This window comes from Lagenorhynchus albirostris, chromosome 5, assembly GCF_949774975.1.
Source record: "Lagenorhynchus albirostris chromosome 5, mLagAlb1.1, whole genome shotgun sequence".
NCBI lineage: Eukaryota > Metazoa > Chordata > Mammalia > Artiodactyla > Delphinidae > Lagenorhynchus > Lagenorhynchus albirostris.
In genome coordinates this window covers 54,627,157-54,650,737 of record NC_083099.1, presented here as the reverse complement: position 1 = coordinate 54,650,737, position 23,581 = coordinate 54,627,157, and the positions used below count along the sequence as shown (strand labels likewise).

At 38.1% G+C, this 23,581-nt stretch overlaps 1 protein-coding gene and 1 pseudogene across 1 annotated transcript in view; one reads left to right on the top strand and one right to left on the bottom strand.

Annotated features, from left to right (window-relative positions):
• NAALADL2 (N-acetylated alpha-linked acidic dipeptidase like 2) overlaps window positions 1-23,581 on the bottom strand; it is a 950,604-nt gene that overhangs the window by 472,773 nt on the left and 454,250 nt on the right. The window lies entirely within an intron of this gene.
• On the top strand, window positions 14,941-22,977 carry LOC132520765 (leptin receptor gene-related protein-like; annotated as a pseudogene).

Here is a 23,581-nt window from a genome sequence, read left to right as displayed (position 1 = left end):
GAGAATTTTGTTGAGAAACATTCTCAAGCTTTGTCTAGGTCCAGTCAGATATAATGCTGGATTGATTAATGACATCAACCATGGGTGCAGTAGGAGAGAGTAGCATTATTAGCTGACCCAGACCATAGGTGGATTGTACAACATATTCTCTGCAACCCTTTCTTTGAAACTATTTTATGAATTGAACCGTTGAATCTTTATATCCTAGATTTGTTGTATGGTTTTGTTTACAAATAATTTAGGTGACAAACCTACCATAATCTTTTGTTGTAAATCTCTGTCTGATTCCATGCTTTTCATGTAGTTGCCTATTTTTATTGATTTATCTCTTTCTATTGATCAGGTAATCTGTAGTTGATTTTATTCCCATTTATCTTTGACATTAAAGTAGAATTTAATAAGCAACCTCACAACAGGACACTGATGAACATAGCCTTGGTCCTAGAGGAAGCTGGATGTGTACACTTTTCCTGTGAGCTCTGCACAGGAGTTTCTGTAACACAAAAGAGATCCCTAGACCAGTGTTGATGAACCCTTGGTTCTATGCTCATTGACTCAGAAAGACTGATAGTAATACCTTGAAAATTACTCATCTCTGTGACTTAGGAGAAGCAGATCAAATTATCAGTGATGAAATAAAGTCCGAGAATTTGTAGGAATAATGCAGACTAATCAGATTTCTTTTTCTTTCCAAATCCACATATGTAATCTTCTTTCAAGTATTTATTTAATGCTCAGCCCAGTCCCCTTTCATGTAAAGAAAGGGAATAATATTTCATTTGTTTGAAAATATGAAAAATCAGCCATCTTATCTTTCAAATAAAAATAACTTTGCTTCTCACATGGTTGGTATCTGGAACATATCAATTGACAGCCCAGAATACCTTCTCTTCAGAGATTTATTACTTTTTATGCTGAATTAGCTGCTAGGGCATTACTATATAGAGCCAGGTGAAAAAATAAAAAAGATGGATACACCAATAGGAAAATGGGCAAAGAAATGAACAGTCTATTCACAGAACAAGAAATACAAATGGCTAATAAATTTAAACAGTCCACCTTGCTAGTCATCAAAGAAATGCATATTAAAGTGAAACATCTTTGGAAATGTTTAAAATAAAATGATATTGGGATTCAGGGAAGCAGGTGCTCTCCCACAGGGGTATAATCTCTCCTAGAGGCTAATTTGACAATATGTATCAATACTTTTATGGGTCATATACTTCCACCCAGCAGTTCCTTTACTGAAAATGTATCCTAAGAAAACTTTCCCCAAAGGCCTTGCTTATAATATTCTTAGTTCTCTCTTTAAAAGTGACTTAGCCTTAAAGCAGGTTATAGAGTTTGGAAACATCACATTGTGAACTACTCAGCACTTTCCTCATGTGAGCACTTGAGCTGAGAAGGGATATTGGAGGATGGTGGAGAATAGGGGCAACGAGTGCTTGGAAAGGATAGAAACAATAAAAGTAGCAGAAGCATCAAGGATTAAGAAGAAAAGTGTCATGGACTTCAACCTCACAATCCCGCTGAGGATCAGATCTGGGACTAGCCTCTGACTCCTTTCTTTGTCTCTAATTAGTGTCTTTCTCCTGTCCCATCACGAGGAAATCTAATTGGCCTGTGCTTCTGCTGCACAGAGAAGTGGTCCTCAGTGGCAGAGCTCGGTCTACATCACTGCTAAACAAGCAACATTGGTTACATACTTCCCCTCACTTCAATTGAATAAACTTTCTCACTTAAATATTTAACAAGACATAAAGTTATAGTTTTGCTTGTTTGAGAGGGTGATACCCTCAAGAACATCCAGTTCAACACTTTTGTGAGTCAGAAACGAGACTAAAGAGGTAAACTGGCTTGACTATCATTACATAGCTGGTTGTAATAACACGGGAAGGGTTTCAACCTGAGTGTTTAGGGAAACGCTTAGTCAAATCTCCCCACAGAGAACAAAAGCCCCCTAACCTTCACCGTAAAGTTAATGCATTGCCCCTTTCTCATGGGTTGTGAGACTGTAAACAGTAAATTGTGACTTCTGTCCCTATAATTACATAAGTCACGTGAAGGTATGTGTGCACATTGCCCAGAAAATTAAAGTGTACAAGTTACAGCAAATGGAATATGTGATGTCACAGAATTCTCATGAGGATCACTCTATCCAGGAATTATACTTGCTTAATGGTTTTATGTTGTCCTTAGAGACTAAGGAAGGATTTGTCCCACCCACTGAACCTGCTTTCAACCAGGTAATAAAGTATGACTGGATGTCACTACTGTTCAGCATTTCTGTCCTGAGGAGAAATCAACAAGATCAGAAATACACATGCATCCCATGATGGTGTGACCCCATCATGACCTTAAAGATTGGGTTGTGGGCAAACCTTTCTGGTATAGCTGTGCCCCACACTCCCCTATACACACCTCTCCAAAACAGAGAGAATTTATAACTGCTTAGAAATAGAGAAAAGGATTTAGAAATGGAGGAGGGAAGGGTGAAAGTATCTCACTAACAGAGGACTAAAATTAGAAGGAATAGTACATATAGCTTAGCACTGTCTTAGATAATGAATAAATAACATGGAATAATCATCTGACTAACAGCTATGTCTTTGTGTCCCAAAACTTACATCTCAGAGCTTATCAAAAGGATTTTAAACTAGACCTACTGCCCTGGATATTTACAATGTGCTTGAATCAATAGGTTTAGAAGAATAATTCAAGATAAAGTTAATTCAGATGAAACTTGGATTCTACTTGGAAGCCTTTTCTGAATTTTGAGGGGTCCACTCTGGTATTTTCATGTCATGTTTAACCTCAGAACCATCACAGCTTCTCGTCAGGTCTCCAGGATTTCTTTTCCTTCTTACTTTGCACAGACATGCTCATATAAACCTTTCAATGCTCAAGGAGGTAAGGAAGGCAAGAGTTGCAAGTCAGGTGGCTTGAGTACAATAAGAATGCTGAAATGGACTAAATAGATAATTGAGGTTTCTGCTTCATGAAGTAGTGATCACTCTTAATGCCATGATGATATGCACATGCCACTGAGTAGCAAGGCATTATATTTTTAAAAAACATGTAGGATGGGTCTCAAATGCAGTCAATAAATGTAATCACAGGCCTGGAATTCTGGCTCCTCTAGAGCATAACTATATTTGCTTTGGGATTTAGAGCAAGGAGAAAAAAAATCTATTTGGTGATGCTTGCTTTAATCTACCTGGTCTAATGACTGTAAGTCCCAAGTTCATACTGGAGAAGTATTATTTATCCAGAAGAAAAGAAGGTAATAAAATGTTAGTGTTGTATCTTTCGAAAACAAAAAGATGAAAGGAGACTCACATGTACGTGTCTTTGTGTGTGATTTTTTAATGCACTGAATAATACTTATCAAATATTGGTCATATTAAAATCTTGCCATTTTTGTAGCAAGATCACAATACCTAAGATTAAGAGAATAAGAAATCAGACACTGCAATGCCTCTTAAAGTTCTACAAATGATGTTATGAGGTATAATCTGGTATACAGAAGGCATACTTTTAAAATAAAAGAATTCATTATAAAAGATGTATTTCAGGTGTTTTTTTCTTGGTTGCCTATGGCCCAAGGGAGTTTACTTCCAAAATGAAAGTCTTCCCTAACTTCTGACTGAGGGGTAAAAGGTGAAACCCATTCACCCAGTTTTGGGAGGCACAGAATTAAGTGGCTTTTTTTCCTTTTCAGAAGGGAATATTTCTGCAGGTGACAGAGGGAAAAGCATATATCAGAAGAAAAACCAATTGTTCACTGAATCATTTAATAGTCCTTAAGCTGAAGATTACTAACCTTCAGACTCATATCATAGCTGGCTGAATTTCATAAAATCAAGTCAAATGAATTTGGCAAATACATATTGAACTCCTACTGTGTACCAGGTGATGGAGTAGGCCCTAGTCTAAAAGAGGCTGGTTACAGGTTCAGTAGTTAAATACTACTAAACTCTGGAAACAAACAGCCCTCTTCATGTATCTGAGCTTAACAGAGTCTTCTCAAGATGTTAAAATTTCACGTTCGAAGAAAGAAAAAGACTACATAGATTTGAAAAACATATTTAGAATATGTTTGCCAAAAGATAGAAAACCACTAAAATAGTTGTCATCAGAATCGTGCAATAACAATATTATACTGCTAACATTTATTAAGAGTTGTGCTAGATCCTGGGCTAAATGTTTTATATGACTTATTTAGTCTCCACATTAACCCTTTGAGTAAGGTAATGTTGAAAACGTAGTATTATACAGAAAACAGTATATAGCACAGAAATTTTTCAATCAGTAATGAATGGATAAATTAGCCCCATTTAAAAAGGAGGAAACTGACTTAGTGGTCTCTCTTGGTCAAAGTCACTCAGCTTGCAAGAGTTCAAGCTTTAGTTTAGTGTGGTAAACACCATGTTAGAACCATACACTTATTCACATGGGAGTAGAGAGAAAGGCTCCCTAATCTAGACTGGGGAGAAGGAGGAGGTCATGAAGAAGATGGAATTTCATATTGCTTTTTCCCAAAGCAGGAAATCTGTGCATTTATTACACTGTGTTCTGATGGTCTGCTGGTATGTCATCTTCCCTAATTAAACTGTCAGTCCCCCGAAGCCTTTAAGATGTCTTAATCCATCTTTATTTTTTAGTGCGTTGGGTCATCTCTTATACAGTGTAGGTAATAGAGAAGATTTTGCTGACTGGATAAATGACCAAGGAGAGAGTGACTTTGATTAACCAATAGATCAAACCTGCACTGCATGGTGGTCCAGACTTGGGGGTATTTTCTAACACTTTACTGAAAATAAACTACATTGAATGAAGATCGTGACTTACAACATCACTGTGTTTGACCCTGTACCCATAAGGTCATGAGACATATTCATCTTTCTAAAAAATATTCATCTTTCATATTATATATGATTACCTAGGAAGATGGTCATGAAAGAAAAGATATTTGTCACATATATGGGTTTTATTTTATGATTTAATAGCAAGATTCCATTGCTATTCATCAGCAAATAAAATTTACCCATCTACCCACAGTGAGTTGTTTATTGAATACAGCAAGATTGATTTTAGCTTGTTTTGGCAGGTGAAAATGAACACCATGCTTTGTTCGTTCCAATGCTTGGTAATATACAAAGTAACAAAGGAACTAGAACAGAAACAGTTCATATATTTCTTAGGAGTCAGAGATCAAGGATTGGTTCATACTGCCATTTCATTGCCCATAAAATATAATACAGAGAAGTTCAGTGAGACTGGCAGGTGTTATTATTGTAGCAACTTATAATATTTGGAAACAATGGTCTTTTTTATAAGTGGGATTAGCTGTGATTGTTACCTTGTGTAACCAAAGATTGCACAGGTATCATTTTGAGTAATAACATGATAAGTAATTTAACAGTAAATGAAAGTGGCATCTGAAGTTCTTCCTTGATCTTTGCTGAAAATACATACCAGGCATGTGGTCATCTTGAATTTTTAACTCACAATAATGGAACAGTCTTCTAAAGACTCAAGGCCATTGTTTGGATTCAGGTATCCCTAAAGGACCACATCCTTAATGTACTGCCCTCTCTTTCCATTACTCTATTTTAATTTGCTAAAGAAGAGCTCTTGAGAAATTCGGCTGCACTTATCTACAGTATAGCATTTTGTGGGAATGAACATCTCTTCAGGGCTTGATAAAAAAGATGAGTACAGCACAATCTAGGTCATAAGGCTATAGAAAACATTAGTTAATATAACTACCAGTTTATAGACTTGTTCACAAATCTAGTCTCTGTTTCTTAATATATTGTGTAAAACACAGTGGATCTAAGTCAGTATCACAGCTTATCTTTTTTGTTTTGTTTGCATGTGTGTGTTTTGTTTCTTGTTTTTGTAAAAATCCTAACAGCTTTCAAAAAGAACCGAAGTGAAATGGATTTGTTAAAAAATCCAAAGTGATATGCATTACTTTTCCTTTACCTCAAAATAGCAAAGAGCATATTGGCTATCTACTTCTTGGGTATCTTCAAAATGAGCTTTAAAATTCTACCCTAATAAATTTCCCTGCAGATATGTAAATTACAACTCAGCACAGACAGACAAATTGAGAGATAGTCTGTAGAAGAATGAGCTTGTGCTCTAAAAAAATGTTAAGGTCATGAAAAACAAACAACATTTTAAAAAGGCTGACACTTCTCTCCAAAAGAGTGGTTGGAATGGAGAGACAGCTATAAGGGATATTTTTAGGATAACTGTCAAAATGTCAGGATGGTCAGTGGGTTGAACAAGAGTATTATATCAATATTAAAATTTACTGATTTGATCACCAAACTGTAGGTGTATAAAAGAATGTCCTTGTCTTAGGAAAAACACAATGAAATATGTAGGATAAAAAACTGAAGTCTGCAACTTCCTGTTAGATTATAAGACAATTAACTCTCAAATAATTTAGAGAGAAAGTGTGCTTGAGAGAGTGTACAGAGTAAGCGTAAAATGATTAAATAAATGAGACAAAATGTTAACTGGTGAATCTAAGTAAATGGTGTGCATTTTTGTGATATTCTTTCAAACCTCTTGTGAAATGAAAATTTTATTTTAAAAAAAATTGATAAAAAAAAATTATAGCAGTAAAATTTATAGTATTATTACTCCAAGAATAATCATAATAATTAAGATAATACTGTTTTTGCATATTCATTGACCATTAACAAAGCCTCCAAATATGCTAATTTGTTTGACATTATCATTGGAACAAATCTAAGACTACAGATGTCCTTAGTCCCATTTTGTTTTGTTTTGTTTTGTTTTTGCGGTACGCGGGCCTCTCGCCGCCGTGGCCTCTCCCGTTGCGGAGCACAGGCTCCGGACGCACAGGCTCAGTGGCCACGGCTCACGGGCCCAGCCGCTCCGTGGCATGCGGGATCCTCCCAGACCGGGGCACGAACCCGCGTCCCCTGCGTCAGCAGGCGGACTCTCAACACTGCGCCACCAGGGAAGCCCCCTTAGTCCCATTTTAAAGATGGAGAAACTTGGAAACAGAACTACGTCAATCCTGTAGTTTGAAAGATTTTGATTTGTAGTCCTTTCTGAAGTAACTACACCACAGACTGCAAATTGCCCTCATTTAGGTCATGAAGGCAAGCTTGTGGTTTGTCCTGTGGTCACTAATCAGCTATCAAGCTGGAAGAATTTGGGTGGTTGCAGATCACTAAGCAGCTCTATAATTTAGAATCAATCTTCTAAGCTGTCTTGTCTATTTTTATTGCATACTATCAGTTTTCATCCCAAAGCTGTGCTAGCTCTTGGCATGATTGATAGCGCAGGTGCACAGTTTTAGGAAAGAAACAATAGGAAACCCTATTGGTTTATGCTGCATTACAAACAGAAAAGGAAAGAAAAAAATCAATGTTAGACAAGTAGAATAGAGAAAATCATTAGGGAAATAAATTTCATTTTCATGCTTTCAAGAATTACATCAAAGAGTACATATTTTACTTGAAAAGGTATAGGTATTCTTTGGGGAGAGAAAGCAAGAAAGGGGGGAGGGTCTAGAAATGCCTATTTCCAGAATTCTTATCTCATGAGAATATAAGGCTTGTCTTCTGAATTGAGAATACTTTTCCTTATTTAAAATTACTTGATGTATCTTGGTTTCTTTGTGTATGAGGGCAAATGTGAGAGAACAAAGTTCTCTACGCTAGCTCTTTTAAAAAATGTTACTACATCCTATAAAGTAGTAGTCTCCAAAGGTAAATGCAATTCAGTGGCTGTACAAGATAATCCACTGAGCTCTGGGTAGAAAAAAAATATATCTAGGTAGGTAGGTAGGTAGGTAGATAGACAGACTTTGTTTTTACATAATATGTTAATATAGTAGTACTGGCATATTATTAATGTAATAGTATGTACCATTTTATTTATTTACATAAATAAATATACATATGTTGAGGATACTTGGTCAAATATTTTTAAACAAATGGTGTGTTCATAAAAGTAGTTTGGAGACCACAACTTTAGTATTCCTAAATAGTATTGGCTATCAAGGGGAAATAAAGAACACTGAACTTTAACATTATATATGTAAGTCTAAGTGTTATACATATAAAAAATTATTACACAGAAACTTCAATTAAATAGATTCAGGAGACCAGAAAGAGAAGTTTTCATGCCTGGCAACAGTAGCAGTGCCCAACAGGAAGAAGAAAGAACTTTCTTCATTCCTGGCAAGGACTCAGTCAATGAAAAGCCCTGGACTCTTTGTTTACTACAGCCCTGCCAACTTCCTTTTCATCTCTATGAAAGACTTCTTCCCTTGCCGTGGGGGGATTTTCATGTGGCTCACCATGGTTGCAGACCCTGAACTACAATTCTCTGTTGATTCCAGATTAAAGCCACCTTTGCTGGAGAAATATCTAGCAGTCTATTTCAGTTCAACATTGCGGTGGCAGATACAGGGGCCAGAAGGGACTCCCAAAGGCTCCAGCATTGGTGAGTAAACAGCCACAGTTGAGCCCACTGTCCTTGCTGCTTTTCTTGCTGATCCTAGAGTTTGAAGGTATGTCTTTTTCCTGGATCCAAGCTCCTGCCCTCTTTGCAGGTGAAGCTGTCCAGGTTTTACCTGGGGTCTATTTTAAGTTTTTGTATTTCTGGTTAAGTCCTTGTTCTCTATGCAAGTACTAATTTGGCACTTTGGCCTGATTTTGAGATAAGACTGATTCAGTGAAAGCTGGCTGAAAACACATTCAGCCCATTTCTTCAGAAATAGGGGCTGCTTCACTGAAACTGTGCTCGTTTTCCAGCCTTCCGTGTATTCCTCTGGAATAGGGTATTCCCTGGAAACTCCCTGAAAAGCCATCAGCCTAGATCCTCCAAGACAAAGCTGTTTCCTTAGAATTGGCTAGTATAGCTTACAAGCTGTTTGAACTGAGTTGTTTGAGCTGTCAGCTGTTTGAAAATTGTTCTTTTACTCTCGAGAAAAAATTCCAGGAAGTGAGATCCCAGTTATTTAAATACTTGGAGGGAGCTCCCATTACAGGGACCCTGGCCGACTTTATGTTTAAAGACTATGATCCTTCCTCATGTGCATTTCCAGTTAAATGGGCCAACCTGACCAAAGGCAATTTAGAATACCAATGACCATTATGAGGAAATTTTGAAATCCCCAAATTCAGTTTTCTTAAAATCAAACTGAACAATAACAGCTCAAAGTTTTTCCGAATTATGTGGAATACTTATTTCAATTTGTATTGGGTTGGCCAAAATGTTTGTTCGGTTAATGAATACATTGTTCAATAACGTTGTTGGTGAAAATGTAAAATGTCTTTTATTTTTACTTAAAACTGAATGAACTTTTTGGCCAGCCCAGTATTTTGAGGCTCTCCAACATTATCAGGAATCTAAAATGACCTCTCATCCAAAAAACATTTGAAGATTAACTGAGTCAAAGCAAGATAAAATGGCTCCCAAAGCCTCAGGATCCTCTTCCTTAGCTTCTTTGCCTCAGGCTCCTCCTTTGGCACCATCCTCTCTCTCTCCCTTGGCTCCTCATGGCCAGACTCTACCTCTGGTTCCACCTTCCTCCTTCCCTTCTACACCTCCTCTATATCCTCAATTCCCCAATACAAATTCTGTCACCAAACCTCCGCTGTTCTCTACCCACTCCCTTTTCCTTTGAAACTGCCAGAACCTGTCTCTTTAAAATTAAGCCTTCTGAGGATCCAGAGGCTAAAACCCTAATTTCTTGTTTTCCCCGGACTAAATCTGAACTGCCAGCCATTGTCAAAGATTTTCCTAAAGTAACTGAAGATCCTCATAAATTTGCTGAGGAATTTAATATATTCATTCAAACTTATCAAACTTGTTTCTCTGACTTATATCAGCTAGTTTATATGCCTGTTGGTAAAGGCCAGGCCTAGCATTGAATGAATATGACTAATTGGGAAAATCCTGAAAGGTCTCTAGGATTACAACTGTTGGGATGAACTGCTAACTCTTGTATAAGCAGACTCAAGTAAGCACCAGGTGACTTCACTGAGCAAGTCCTAGGGCTGTTCCAAAGCCTGTTGACTGGAACAAAATGCAGGCTGGCACACCAAAATCTTATTAATCTGTTCATAACTATTACAATCAATTTAAGATTTTAAAATAAAATTCTGGAAGACAGTAGGAGTGGGTAGTGCAGCACCTGGGGCCTGGCAACAGAGGGGAGCCGTGACCACCCCCAGACCAGAAGGGGCAGGGGAGGGAAGTTCCTGAATGCAGAGGACCCCAACAGGGGCTGTCAGAAGACACCACCGCCATCACTGGTTGTGTTTTCCTCACTGCACTTATCACTATTTAAATTGAAACTGTTCAGTTATTTATTTATGCATTTTTATTCTAACTCCCATTCCTGGAATCACCCCCAGGACAGCAGGGCCTCTGTCTGTTTGCTCAACACTTCATCTCCAGGGCCTAGATAGAGCTTGGTACATGGTAGGTGCCCAGTAAATATTCATGCCTGGTGCATTTAAGCACTCAATAAATATGTGTTGAATCAAAATATAAATAAATAAAATAAAATTCCGATCCTCCTTCAGGTGTAGAGCACAGCAGTGTAGCTTTTAACTCTATGCTTATTAATAGGCTGAATTGAATCTTTCCCTTCAAGTAAAAAGGGCCAGAATGGAATGGGAAACTGTGTCCACTCTAGATTTAATCAGGCAAACCAGCTTTCTTATACTCTAGACAAGTCACCCTCAAGGAAGACCACCAAAATTCTTAAACGTCAACTGTAACAAACAAAGGCACCTAAACAAAACCAAAATCCTCCTAGTTTCTGTTATTATTACAAATAAACAGGACTTGGAGATATGATTATTACAAATTCAAGCACTACGTGCCTTCGGCCTTCTAACGAGCCTTTCCAATGTTTTCCCAATTCTGTTTCTTTTTTGTTTTGTTTTGTTTTTGCGGCCTCTCCCGTTGTGGAGCACAGGATCCGGACGCACAGGCTCAGCGGCCATGGCTCACCGGCCCAGCTGCTCCACAGCATGTGGGATCTTCCCAGACCGGGGCACGAACCCGTGTCCCTTGCATCGGCAGGCGGACTCTCAACCACTGTGCCACCAGGGAAGCCCCCCAATTCTTAATGACAGCGCTCCGAGGAACTACAGGGACTCTTCCTAATCCTTCCTCTTAATCAGTTTAGAGAAACATTTCTCCAAATTGGGGATGAATCTCTGCCAGTCCTAATTGACGATAGAGCCATACTCTCAATACTCAACTCCACTACTATAAAGCAGCCCCTGCCTCAGAGTACTAGAGCAGGTCAAATAGTGGGGATCTCTAATGAACCTCAAGAGGTGTCTGTCTCGGAACCTATTGCATTTTGTTTAGGACCTTTGAGAGATAAACACCCATTTCTCCTTTATTCCTCTGTCCCATACATGTATTAGGCCAGACTTCTTAGAAAAGTATCATGCCAGAATTTCTTTCTCCCAACAGGGGGAAATAATTCTAGAATTTGACAGTAGTCATCAATGTAACCAACCAGATGAATTAAATAATCCTCTGACAACTTTTATTTGTTCCATCTCTCACAGTACCAGAAATGATTCTCAAAACACTGATTATTTGTCCCTATTGAATCAGTTACCACCTTCCTTATGGGTAAAATCTCCAAATGATGTTGGCAAAATGCACAGTGTACCTCCCATCAAGATTCATATAGACCACTTAAAATCTCTTCTGATAATTAATATTCTATAAGTAAAGAAGCCCTTCAAGGCATTAAGCCCACAGTAGAAGATTACAAGGCTTAAGGCCTCATAATTCTTTGTACTATCACCTGTAACACTCACAGTTTACCAGTGAGAAAACCTAAGGGCTGAGAGTGAAGGTTCGTCTACCACCTCTGAGCAATAAAAAACACTGTTATCCCTGACACCTTGTTGTCCCTAACCCTCATTCATTACTAGTTACTAACATTTATTCCCACCAGAAGTGAATTCTTTACTGTAATTGTATTATGCAGCACATTCTTTTGTATTCCAGTTGATGAAGGTAGCCAATACCTTTTTGCCTTCACTTGGGAAGAAAAACAATTTACCTGGACAGTAACGCTGTAGAGTTTTACTGAGAATCCTTCTAATTTCTTACAAATCCTGAAGGCTGATCTGGATGATATGACGTTCCTTAGAGGGTCTACTTTGGTGTAATATGTGGATGATTTGCTTCTTTGATCTCCTTCTCAAGCCTCCTCACAGGAAGACAGAATCCACTTGCTAAAGCTTTTAGCCTTAAAGGGACATGAGGTCCCCAAAGAAAAATTGCAGTTTTCCCAATCCCAGATTAAATATTTAGGGCACCTGATATCAAAACAAGGGCTACATCTAGATCCAGATAGACTTCGTGTCCTGTGTTTCCCAAAACTAAGCACCGATTGGGAGGTTTTCTCAGGTTAGTTGGTTACTGCCAAAACTGAATTCCAATTTCTCTTTTATGGCCAAACCTCTGTATGTTTTACTAAATAACAAACAACCAACCCAATTCAATGGAAAGTACCAAATGACAAAGCCAAGGAGGTATTAAAGGAAAGTGTGAAGAACCCACCTGCCCCTGGGCATCCTAATTCTTAGATTCACTTTTTTCTTGTTTGTATATGAAAAGGAAGGGAATGCCCTTGGGCTGCTACCCAAAAACATGGGGACCAACATCAACCCATAGGGTATTATAGCCAACAAATGGACTCTGTGGAATGAAGATACCCTCCTTGCCTTAAAGCCATTACAGCCACTGTTTTTATTTGGTTAAGGCCACTGACAAAATCATCGTGTGATCCCCTTCAATCATTTTTATACCTCACACGGTAGAAGCCCTCCTGAATTCTCGTCACATTCAATATTTATCAGCCAGCCATGTCACCTCCTAGTAAGTCCTTCTGTTAACTCTTCTCATATAACTCTTTTACATGGTAGTAACCTTAATCCTGCTACTCTCCTCACTGCATTATCAACAAAGTCCCTCAGGACTGTTTAACACTGACAGATCACCTCCTGATTCCTCATGATGATCTGCAGGAAATTTCTTTGGGTAATGCTGACTTCTCATGGTTCACTGGTCATTCTTATTTAAAAATTGACCGTGGCGAATATTGTGCTGGGTATACTATTACAACTCCTTTTTATGTTATTGAGGCAGCACCTTTACCTAAGGCTACTGCAGCCCAACAGGCTGAGTTATATGCTCTTACATGGCCTTGTACTTTAGCCACGGGCAAAACTGCTAATATTTATACGGATAGTAGGTATGCTTTTGAAGTAGTTCATGATTTGTGGATGTCATGGAAGCAATGTGGCTGCCTTATTTCCAGTAGTAATAACATTTAAAGTGGCTTCTACGTTCAGGAATTATTGGATGCAATACTTTACCTACTGCTTTAGCTATTATTAAGATTCCCAGGCATTCTAAACTTGACTCACCAGAAGCTAAGGGAAATCACCTTGCTGACATTTCCACAAGGAATGCTGTTGTTAAAGGGACCAACAGCAGCCAAACCTCTGTCATGGTCCAAAGGGATATTTCCCCAAATGATAACTTGGAAAAATTGGCTAGAGAAAACTCAGAATTGGACTTAGGAAAGGAAAAATCAAGATTGGAAATTTGACAGTTGTTGTTTTGATAAAAAGAGAAAGCTCTGGGGCTTCCCTGGTGGTGCAGTGGTTGAGAGTCCGCCTGCCGCTGCAGGGGACATGGGTTCGTGCCCGGGTCTGGGAAGATCCCACATGCTGCAGAGCGGCTGTGCCCGTGAGCCATGGCCGCTGAGCCTGCGCGTCCGGAGCCTGTGTTCCGCAACGGGAGAGGCCACAACAGCGAGAGGCCCGCGTACCCAAAAAAAAAAAAAAAGAGAGAGAAAAAGCTCTGGTTTGAACCAAATAATAACCTAGTCCTACCGGAGACTATAAAATTCTCACTCCTCAACACTCTACATTCATTAAACCATTGTTCTCCTGACAAGACAACAGAATTCATGAATCAATATTAGTAGGAAAACATTAGCAAGGCCACAAAAAATGTCTACTTCATTTGTCCCACTTGTCTGAAGTACAACCTCAGGAAGCCTGTTGATACTGCTATCAAATATTTTAAACTGCCTAATGGACCATTAGAGACCTGGGAAATGAATTGCACAGAACTTCCTCTGTCTTATGAATATAAATATGTTTTAGCAATGGTCTGGTATGTTTTCACACTAGAATGAAATAATCTACTGCCCCTTCTTTGGCAAAAACCTTTTTGGAAAGACCTCCTCTCAAACTTCATAGTGATTAAGGAACCCATTTTACTGACCAGGTGTTTTGACAAGTCTGTGCTGTTTGGTCAGTTTACAACACTTTTACTGATTTAGAAGAATGTACTAACAGCATTAGTAAGACTCAGCTCAATCTGTAGAAACCCTCGAAATACCTTGGGCAAAAGCACTGCCATTGGCCTTCCTAAATCTAAGATTCACCCCTTTTGGAACTCGTAAACTCTCACCCTTTGAGACAGTCGCAGGATGCCCCATGCATTTGAATTTTGCTTCTTTTGGCCCACGACTGATAAAAGGAAATATACTCCAATACTGCAAAGGCCTAATTGCTCTATTAAAAATAACTATGTTTTGGTAAAGCGATCTTTTCACAGCGAGCTCTTGGGAGATGAAAACCTTAATCATCACACCTTGCAACCTGAAAATTTCATCTACTGGAAAAGCTATCTCCAGAAGAACCCTCAACAACCTTGCTGGACAGTCCCATATTGGGTACTGCTAACCAACCCTTGTACTGCCAAACTCCAAAGAACAGACTGTTGGATTCACATGATAAAACCTAAAGAAACACCAAATCCTGACTGGAACTTCACTTCATCTGGTGACCTGAAAATAAAGATTTCCTGCGATTGAAGCAGATGACATCTGATAAGACAGCTTTCGTAAGATATTGAGATGAGGCCTGTTAGAAGTTTGTCACCAAAACTTTGATAATGATATAATGCTTCAGATGAACTCCAATGTCTATGATGCTGATAACATATAGGACTTTAGATAAAAAGTACCTAAAAGTTCTCCCTCCTACCCCTCCTCATTACTTGAATGTCATCTTAGTAGGTTTCTAATCTGTTTACTCTCCCTCCAACATGAGACACTACACCCAGGATAGGTCCTTCCCTGACATCAAGGGACAAAAAGCCACTGAAACCAAAAAACCTGACTTTTGATGAGTGATGCTATCAGAGAAAGTTCTCAATCAAAAGGGGAAAATGTAAAAAAATCATCATCAGCAGCAGCAGCAACCTCAATTAAAGAGAGTCAGGAAAAGGGGAGCTCTCATGCCATATGATGACAGCAAGGCCCAACAGGAAGAAGAAAGACTCCTCTTCTTTCCTGGCAAGGACTCAGCCAATGGAAAGCCAGGACTCTTTTTTTTTTTTTTTTTTTAACTATACCTCCCAACTTCATTTTCCTCCCCATAAAAGTGTTCTCCTTCCCTTGCCATGAAGGAACTTGCACGTGGCTCACCATGGTTGCAGACTCTGAAGTACAATTCTCTGTTGATCTTGAACAAACCCATTTTTTCTGGAGAAATATCTGGCAGTCAATTTATTTCAGGTCAATATATATGATCAGGTGATGCATTCTTTCACTGAGCAAATATTCGTTGATTCATTAGAAGCAGCAACATGTAGTAGCCAAAAGCAGTGTATGCTGGAGTCAGACTACCTGGGTTCAATTACAGACTCTACCACTTAGAAGCCATGCCATTTTGGGCAAGTTTCTTAACCTCTCTAGACCACAATTTCCTCATTTATAAAATGAGGTTGATGACTGAACTTACCTCACAGGGCTGTTGTGATGATTAAAAGGGTAAATATATGTGAAACATTTAAAGATGCTTGGTACATTGTTAGCATTCAGTAGATTTTTTATTGCTATTATTCATACAATTAATCTGACAAATATTTATTGAGTATGTAGTATGATCCAGGTACTGTGGTAAGCATGGGATTACATGGTTGCCACATACAAGGCCCTGTATTAAGCTCTATGAGGAATAAACAGACAGTTCAGAAAATGACTCTGCCTTAGTATGTATATTAGTTATCTATTGCTGTATAGCTTAAACAGCAAATCTCTCATTTCCGCTTATTTATATGTATGAACTATAAAAGCAGTGAATTCTACTAATTAATACTCTCCAGTTCTTTCTCAATAATCAACTGGCAATAATTTTTACCACTATGACTACGGTAGTAATTCTGGTTCTGTCAGAATTATACTGTGTGGTTCATATTGTCTTGGCTGCTTCTTGCCTCAAGGCCCTTTTAATTAATCAGATATTCTTTTTTTGTGTGTGTGGTACGCGGGCCTCTCACTGTTGTGGCCTCTCCCGTTGTGGAGCACAGGCTCCGGACGCGCAGGATCAGCGGCCACGGCTCACGGGCCCAGCTGCTCCGCGGCATGTGGGATCTTCCCAGACCGGGGCACGAACCCGTGGTCCCCTGCATCGGCAGGCGGACTCTCAACCACTGCGCCACCAGGGAAGCCCTAATCAGATATTCTTACTCTTTGCTTATGTAGGGAAGCAAAATTTGCCACCCCAAAATATACCTCCTTGGCATAAGGATTAATTTAGGGTGACTATTCTTAAGAAACAGAAGACTCGGGAAGTTTGTCTTGTTACCCCCTTAATTGCCTGAGAAAATTTAGATAAAGGGCTTGTTCCTGGAATAGAGCTCTCACCAGAGGTATCTGCAAATCATCAGGGCTAGGAGTGGTAGGGGAAACTTGGCAGGGCCTACAGATCAGGGTCCGCTCTGTGTCCCAGTGTCTACGCAGGGTCCAGCGAACATTTGTTTACCAAATATTTGTGTTTCTGTCTCCAGGTGAATTGCCTTCCTCCCCTCTCTGAAGTTCTAAACCACTACCCCCAGCATCTTCTTTTGTCTTTAGCTGAAAATGGTATTTAAGGTGAGGATTTTGGCCATTTTATCGATTTACTCAGTTTTCCTGGGTCTCCCATGTATATATGCTATTATCAACTGTTTGATTTTCTCCTGTTAATCTGTCTCATATCAATTTAATTCTTAGACAAGCTAGAAAGGCTTATAAAAGAAGAGAAAAAATGTCTTCCTCCTCAGCACCTATGTATTTTGGTAGTAGCTGAGCAATGCAGTCACTTTTTCCTCTCCTGCCTGAGTGCACTGTGGCTGTATTTATGCTCTCTGAGAGCTTGTCTCTGACTAAGGAATTCTCTCCATGATATCACCGACTGCATTCTTCTTTTTACTATAAATGGCAAATAGTCCTATTCTTTGTATTCTCTTAGTTACGATAATGATAATTTTATGTTTTGAATGTGAGTTGGTAAAAGGTCTTTGTTGGTGTCCTCAACTCTCCTAATTTTACTGAAGACATTGATTTTGTATTCATTTGAGCAGTTGTCCTGGAATTTTATATTAGAAAATTTGAAGAGTACCCTCAATCTGGGAAGATGCTTTGTTTCCTTGATTAATTTAACTGCATCATTATAAGCTAGGTTTTGTTTCTTTGGTTCTTCCATTAACAAAAGTGTGAGTGGAGATGTATCCTTCAGCCTTACACTTTGTACAAAAATAAAGTTTTAAATCATGCATTGCCGATTAATAGGAATTATTCATACTCCCACTGCTAAATTACAGTCCCTACCAATTTGTTTGTACAATGAAACATCATTGTTATCATCAGGTTTATTTTCCATAGGAAATTAAACATAAGCAGGAAATGCAGTGTTCCTTTTTCTCATTATGTAAAAGGAAAAAACAAATGAGCCTCTCAGGCTTCATCTGGGTCATTGTTGAACAGACCATGGCCAAGAACAGAATCTAGTGTCACACCAAGTCACATATCTTCATAACCAGGAGGACATTTTGACTGTGGTCACTGAATGACCATTCACTCATCTGATTAATCTGTCAAGCTCTAAGCTCCTATTTCATAATCTTACTTTTGAGTCTATTAAGAGAAAACATTGATGTGTACAAATAGATCACATTAGTATAAATGAAGGCCCCCCAAATCAACTTTTATTCAAAAGCATAAGAAAAAGAAAACACAAAAAGGAAAAAAAGATGTTACTGATAAATGTCACTCAAATTACCTTAATTTGCTAGTAAATTTGATTCTTGCTTTATCTACCTTAAAACGTAAATAAATCCTCAATACTAGATTCCTTTTTGAAATCATACACATATTTATATTCTGTATTCATTTCTGACTTCAGCCATAAATGACATAAGATAGTTTATATCTATAATGCAAATATATGTTATTATCTATTATGTAGAATTTATTTACTATAATTTCTTTAAATAGAGAGTTCCTTATGATTATTTATATAATATTAAATGGCATAAAAGATACATAAGCAACTCCTCCATAAAACAGGTTAACATAATCTTCTGAATTAAAAAAAAACAGTTACTAAACCAGCTTTGGTAGTCATTCGCAAAGCAATACAATTCCATAGCTATATCATACCTTGTAAATGGATCTTAATAGATATGAACATGTAGCTTCAATATGCCATAGAAAACTTTACTGACCCTATGACAGGTGTGAAACTTTGTGATATTTCATTCTTATAAAAATTTTACCATGGAAAATGTCAATGTATAAACAGGTAAAAAGAACAGGACAATAAAACTCCAGGCAGCCATCGCCCAGCTTTAAAAACTCACCAGTTTGGGGGTGTCCTCTTTTTCATCTACACCCCACCTAACAGGATTATTTTGAAGTAAATCCCACATATTCTTTTACTTCAGTTTAAATATTTCATGGTATGTATCATTAAATAGAAAGACTTTTTCTATATTATATCTGTAATACTATTATGCCACTATGAAAAATTTAAGATTATCCCTAATAGCAATTTGTTTTTTTCTTAACTGTTATTTTGATTCAGTCAGAATCATGGAGTCCAGTTAGGCCCACACATTGCATTGGGCTGATAGATCATTTGTCTCTTTCATCTTATAGGTAGCCCTCCCTCTCTTAATTCCCTATGATTTATTTGTGAAGAATCTGGTCATTTGTTTTGTAGAGCTTTTCACAGTATGGATCTTGCTGCTTCCATCCTCATGGTATCATTTAAAATACTTGCTTCTGTAACCTGATAGTTAAATCCAGAGTCCTGATCGGGTTAGATTCAGAGTTTCTACAAGTACACTTCACAGATGTAGAATTCCATCATGAGGCACATAACGTCTGTTTCTCTCTATTCCTCTTTTCCTCTCACTCTTATTAATGTCCACTGTTGCTTAGTGCCTAGATTCATTATCTCATTGGGGGATTACAAAATCGTAATATTTTAATTCTGTCATTCTTTCTTCATGTATTAGCTAGAATACTTCTACAAAGAAAAAGTGTTCCTGTGGCACAATGTTTTATAGGAAAGTTAGGTTAAATGCTTAAGTATTTCTTCTATTTACCCATATTCAGACTGATGAGTTGGTTCTCTAGCAACCTCTGATGGTCCCCAACAGATTTATATTTTAGAATCACTATGCATTCAAGGATTATTTCACTTTTGAATATGTGAAACTCATTCAAATTTAGTTATCTTAGAATAAAAATAAATAAATAAACCAAGACTATACCTTCGGTTGAAAAAGATAATAAAAGAATAAAATTAAAATTCTAGAAGATTTGACCAATACACTGAACGTATAGTTTGTGTTAAAAAGCAGACATTGGGCTTCCCTGGTGGTGCAGTGGTTGGGAGTCCGCCTACCGATGCAGGGGATGCGGGTTTGTGCCCCGGTCCGGGAGGATCCCACATGCCGCGGAGCGGCTGGGCCCGTGAGCCACGGCCGCTGAGCCTGCGCGTCCGGAGCCTGTGCTCCGCAACGGGAGAGGCCACGACACTGGGAGGTCCGCGAACCACAAAAAAAAAAAAAGCAGACATTCCCCAGTTTTTAGAAAGATAATAGTACTAATAAATGGGCAATAAAGTGGAATAATATAGTCCCACTAAGTTTTATTTCCAAAGATCTACAATGTTTTGTCTTCTTACTATGTGCCAACATCTATGCCAAACCCTTTGTGTGATTTACCATGCAGAATACTCACAACTTTATAAGGAATAGATTATTACTAACACTTACACTTGGGAATATCTAGCCTTGTTAGAAAGGCTGAATGATGCTTAATATTATACTTATGCCCTGTTTAACCTTGGGTTCCTGAAATCCCTAGGGGATCTGTGAATGGCTCCAGGAGATCCACCATCCTTCTGAATTTATCTATGTGCACGCACATTTTTCTAGAGGGACTCCGTATAATTTTAAGCAAATTTTGAAAGGAAACCATAATCTCCCAAAAGTCAAGAATCAATGCAATACCTGGGTTGATCAACAAGAGTTTGATGAAGACATTGAGAACTGAGAATCTAGTTGATTTTATTTGTGCAAACATTCCACATATCTACCTGATATTAGAGGCAGTAGCTAGCCACCTTCCTTTGGATATATTTTTCTAATATGCATGACTTTATATCTAAAAACTTACAGAACCTCGAATGTATCTTCTACCCAAGTTGGAAGATGTTTTTCTGATGACAAATAAGACTTAGTCATAGACATTGCTAGATGTTATGTAATCTAGACTTGAAGTCCCAGTAGGTATGCATCTGTTAATGCCATGAAATACAAAAATCTGTTGCATTTAATTATAAAACAAATTCTTAAAATTGTTTCAGAAAATAAAGATCTCTAAGGAAAACATCATCATTAAATAAAATATAAAGATGTCAAATAAACACCATTCACTTTAATATATGCACTTGACAAGAATACCAGGCATAAACATAAGACTGATTTCTCCCACCATCCCTAACAATGAATTTCATGATAGACACACAAGTCTGCTGGTGATTTTCTCACATAACTTTTTTACATTATTCATATCAACTTTAGTCAGTTTCAACAATATTATTGGTGCTATCCGAACTGTTTTTCAATGAATTGGCCATTTTTTAGTTTAACTCTGTGTCCTTCATCCTACACTCTACCTCTAATTGTTAGAAACAAATCACAATATCAGATATTTGCTACTGATAGAATTTCAAAGGTACACTCAATGCCAACTTATTGACAGTTTTAATACTGTATTCGAAGTACAGATCATTCTTTTACTAACACACAAACCCACAACCCTTTTTGCCCTGATGGGTATTCTATTTCATTTCTGCTTAATGGTACTTTTTATCACTCTGTTCATTACAATAATCATCCTGGAACCACTAAAATGAAACACACTAAATGAAATGCTGCAGGGGACAGATTACCAATATTTCTAATTAAAGATACTGTTGACCATAAGCTAATTAGAGTAAGCAACATTTTAGGCATGATACAGAAACTATAAAAATATAAATTACTAGGATTAAAGATAGTGTGTTAGTAGAAACTATTAGGCTATATAAGGTATGTTTACATTGAATTAAAGATAATATTGGGCTGGATTCGTTTCACTGGAATTTTATTTTATTTTTTTAGTTATCTAATTCCTGGAAAAGACCACACTTGGCAGAGTCAATATTTAGATCCAAGAAGGAATAGACACTGCATCCACAATCCTCACCCCTCTTTTTTTCCCCTTTACCTCTGTAAGTTAAATGGAGAATTGAAATATTATCTCATTGATACAAGAAACGTTTAAACCTTCACTTAAATGACTCAAGTGAAGATTTTTATTTTTTCCTGCTTGAATGAATCTATTTTGTTTTTGATGGAGATGTCATTGCTAATGTCCAGGGTGAGGGGTAATATAAGCAAATGAATGCTCACCTTTTTACATTTTTCTAGACAATAACTGAATAAATCTTTCCTATTTTAACTAAATGTATTAAGTCTTAGTCTGGAAACCAAAAGTTAACCCTTTGGAAAACAGAAGGATGGAAGAAGGGCAATTCTGACCATAGAGGTCAGGTCAAAGAACAGGCCTTGTTTGTCAGGGGCATACTCTGTGACATCAAACACTAGCTCCAGGGAAGAGAAAAAATATTTCCTACAAGACACTAGGAAGAATATGTTTGTCTAAAGCTAAAATCAGAAGTCTTTAACTGAATTCTAAAGCAGAATGAAACATTTGAGATATAACAGTAAACTCAGAACTATATAGAAATATTTTCATTTTCAAAATAAGAAAACCAATAAATGCAGAAAACTTTGTTCTAATGAAACCACTATTAAGCTTCATAGAACAAAAGTATATTTAAAGTTGGTGGAATAAAGATTTTCAAAGATTACTATGAATGAAAGAATTATTGAAAGAAAGGTAATATGTTGAATTCTCGAGACAGGTAGCACAGTATTACTAAGGGCAATGTACTAAACCACATGAAACAAATAAGAAGAAATATTAGTGACTGTCTGCATTTAGGTAACCAAAAAATTAATTACCTAAGTATGGGAGAGGGGAATCAAGGTTGGACAATGGATAAGTTAAAGGGGAAAGAAGGGCGGGGCCATAGCAAGAAGCCGGAAGCAGCCGCGGCCCCAGCTCAGGAGACACGGCGGGCGTTAAAGCTCTTGTGGCATTATCCTTCACTGGGGCTATTGGGCTGACTTTTCTTATGCTGGGATGTGCCTTAGAGGATTACGGTGTTTACTGACCCTTGTTTGCCCTGATATTCCACGTCATCTCTCCCATCCCCTATTTTATTGCCAAACGAGCAACATATGACGCCGATGCAACAAGTAGTGCCTGTCGGGAACGGACTTATTTTTTCACTACCGGAAGGGTTGTTTCTGCCTTTGGATTTCCTGTTATTCTTGCTCAGGTGCCTGTGATCAAATGGGGAGCCTGTGGCCTGGTGCTGGCAGGCAATGCAGTGGTTTTCCTTACAATTCAAGGTTTTTTTCCTTATATTTGGAAGAGGAGATGATTTTAGCTGGGAGCAGTGGTAGCACGTGCTTTATTCTGAAAAAATGCATTTAATTTCTTAGAATTCATACTGTATGTACATGTGTGCAAATGTGGCCTTTTACTATGAAATTTAAAATGCTGTTTTTTTATACCTTTGTAATCATGTTCACTTTAAGGAGGACTACATGGGGAAAAGGTTAGTTTTATTCCCAGCCAGTAGATCTCTCCATTTACTCAAGTTGAATTATGTTATTTGTTTAGCTGTTCATAGAGTCCTGGTGCTCTCAGAAAATATGTTAACACAGTCTTGTAGACAGTTGCTCACTCAGTGTGCTGCATCTCCACCTTTTCCCTGGGGACGTGCTTGAGTGGGTACATAGCACTGGGGCTGTCTCAGCTCTGCCCAGGACTTCCAAGATATACCTGTGGTCCAGAGACACAGAGGCGGCTCCCTCTTTATGTTGCAGACTCTTGCTTCTCCAAGTGTGGTCCATAGACCAAGAGCATCAGCATCTCGAAGCGTGGTCCATAGGAGCTTATTACAAATGCAGAGTCTGAGGCCCCACCCTCAACCTAATACATTCTGATGAGATCCCAAGTGAATCGCATGCACGTTAAAGCCTGAGAAGTGCTGTCATGAAGGAA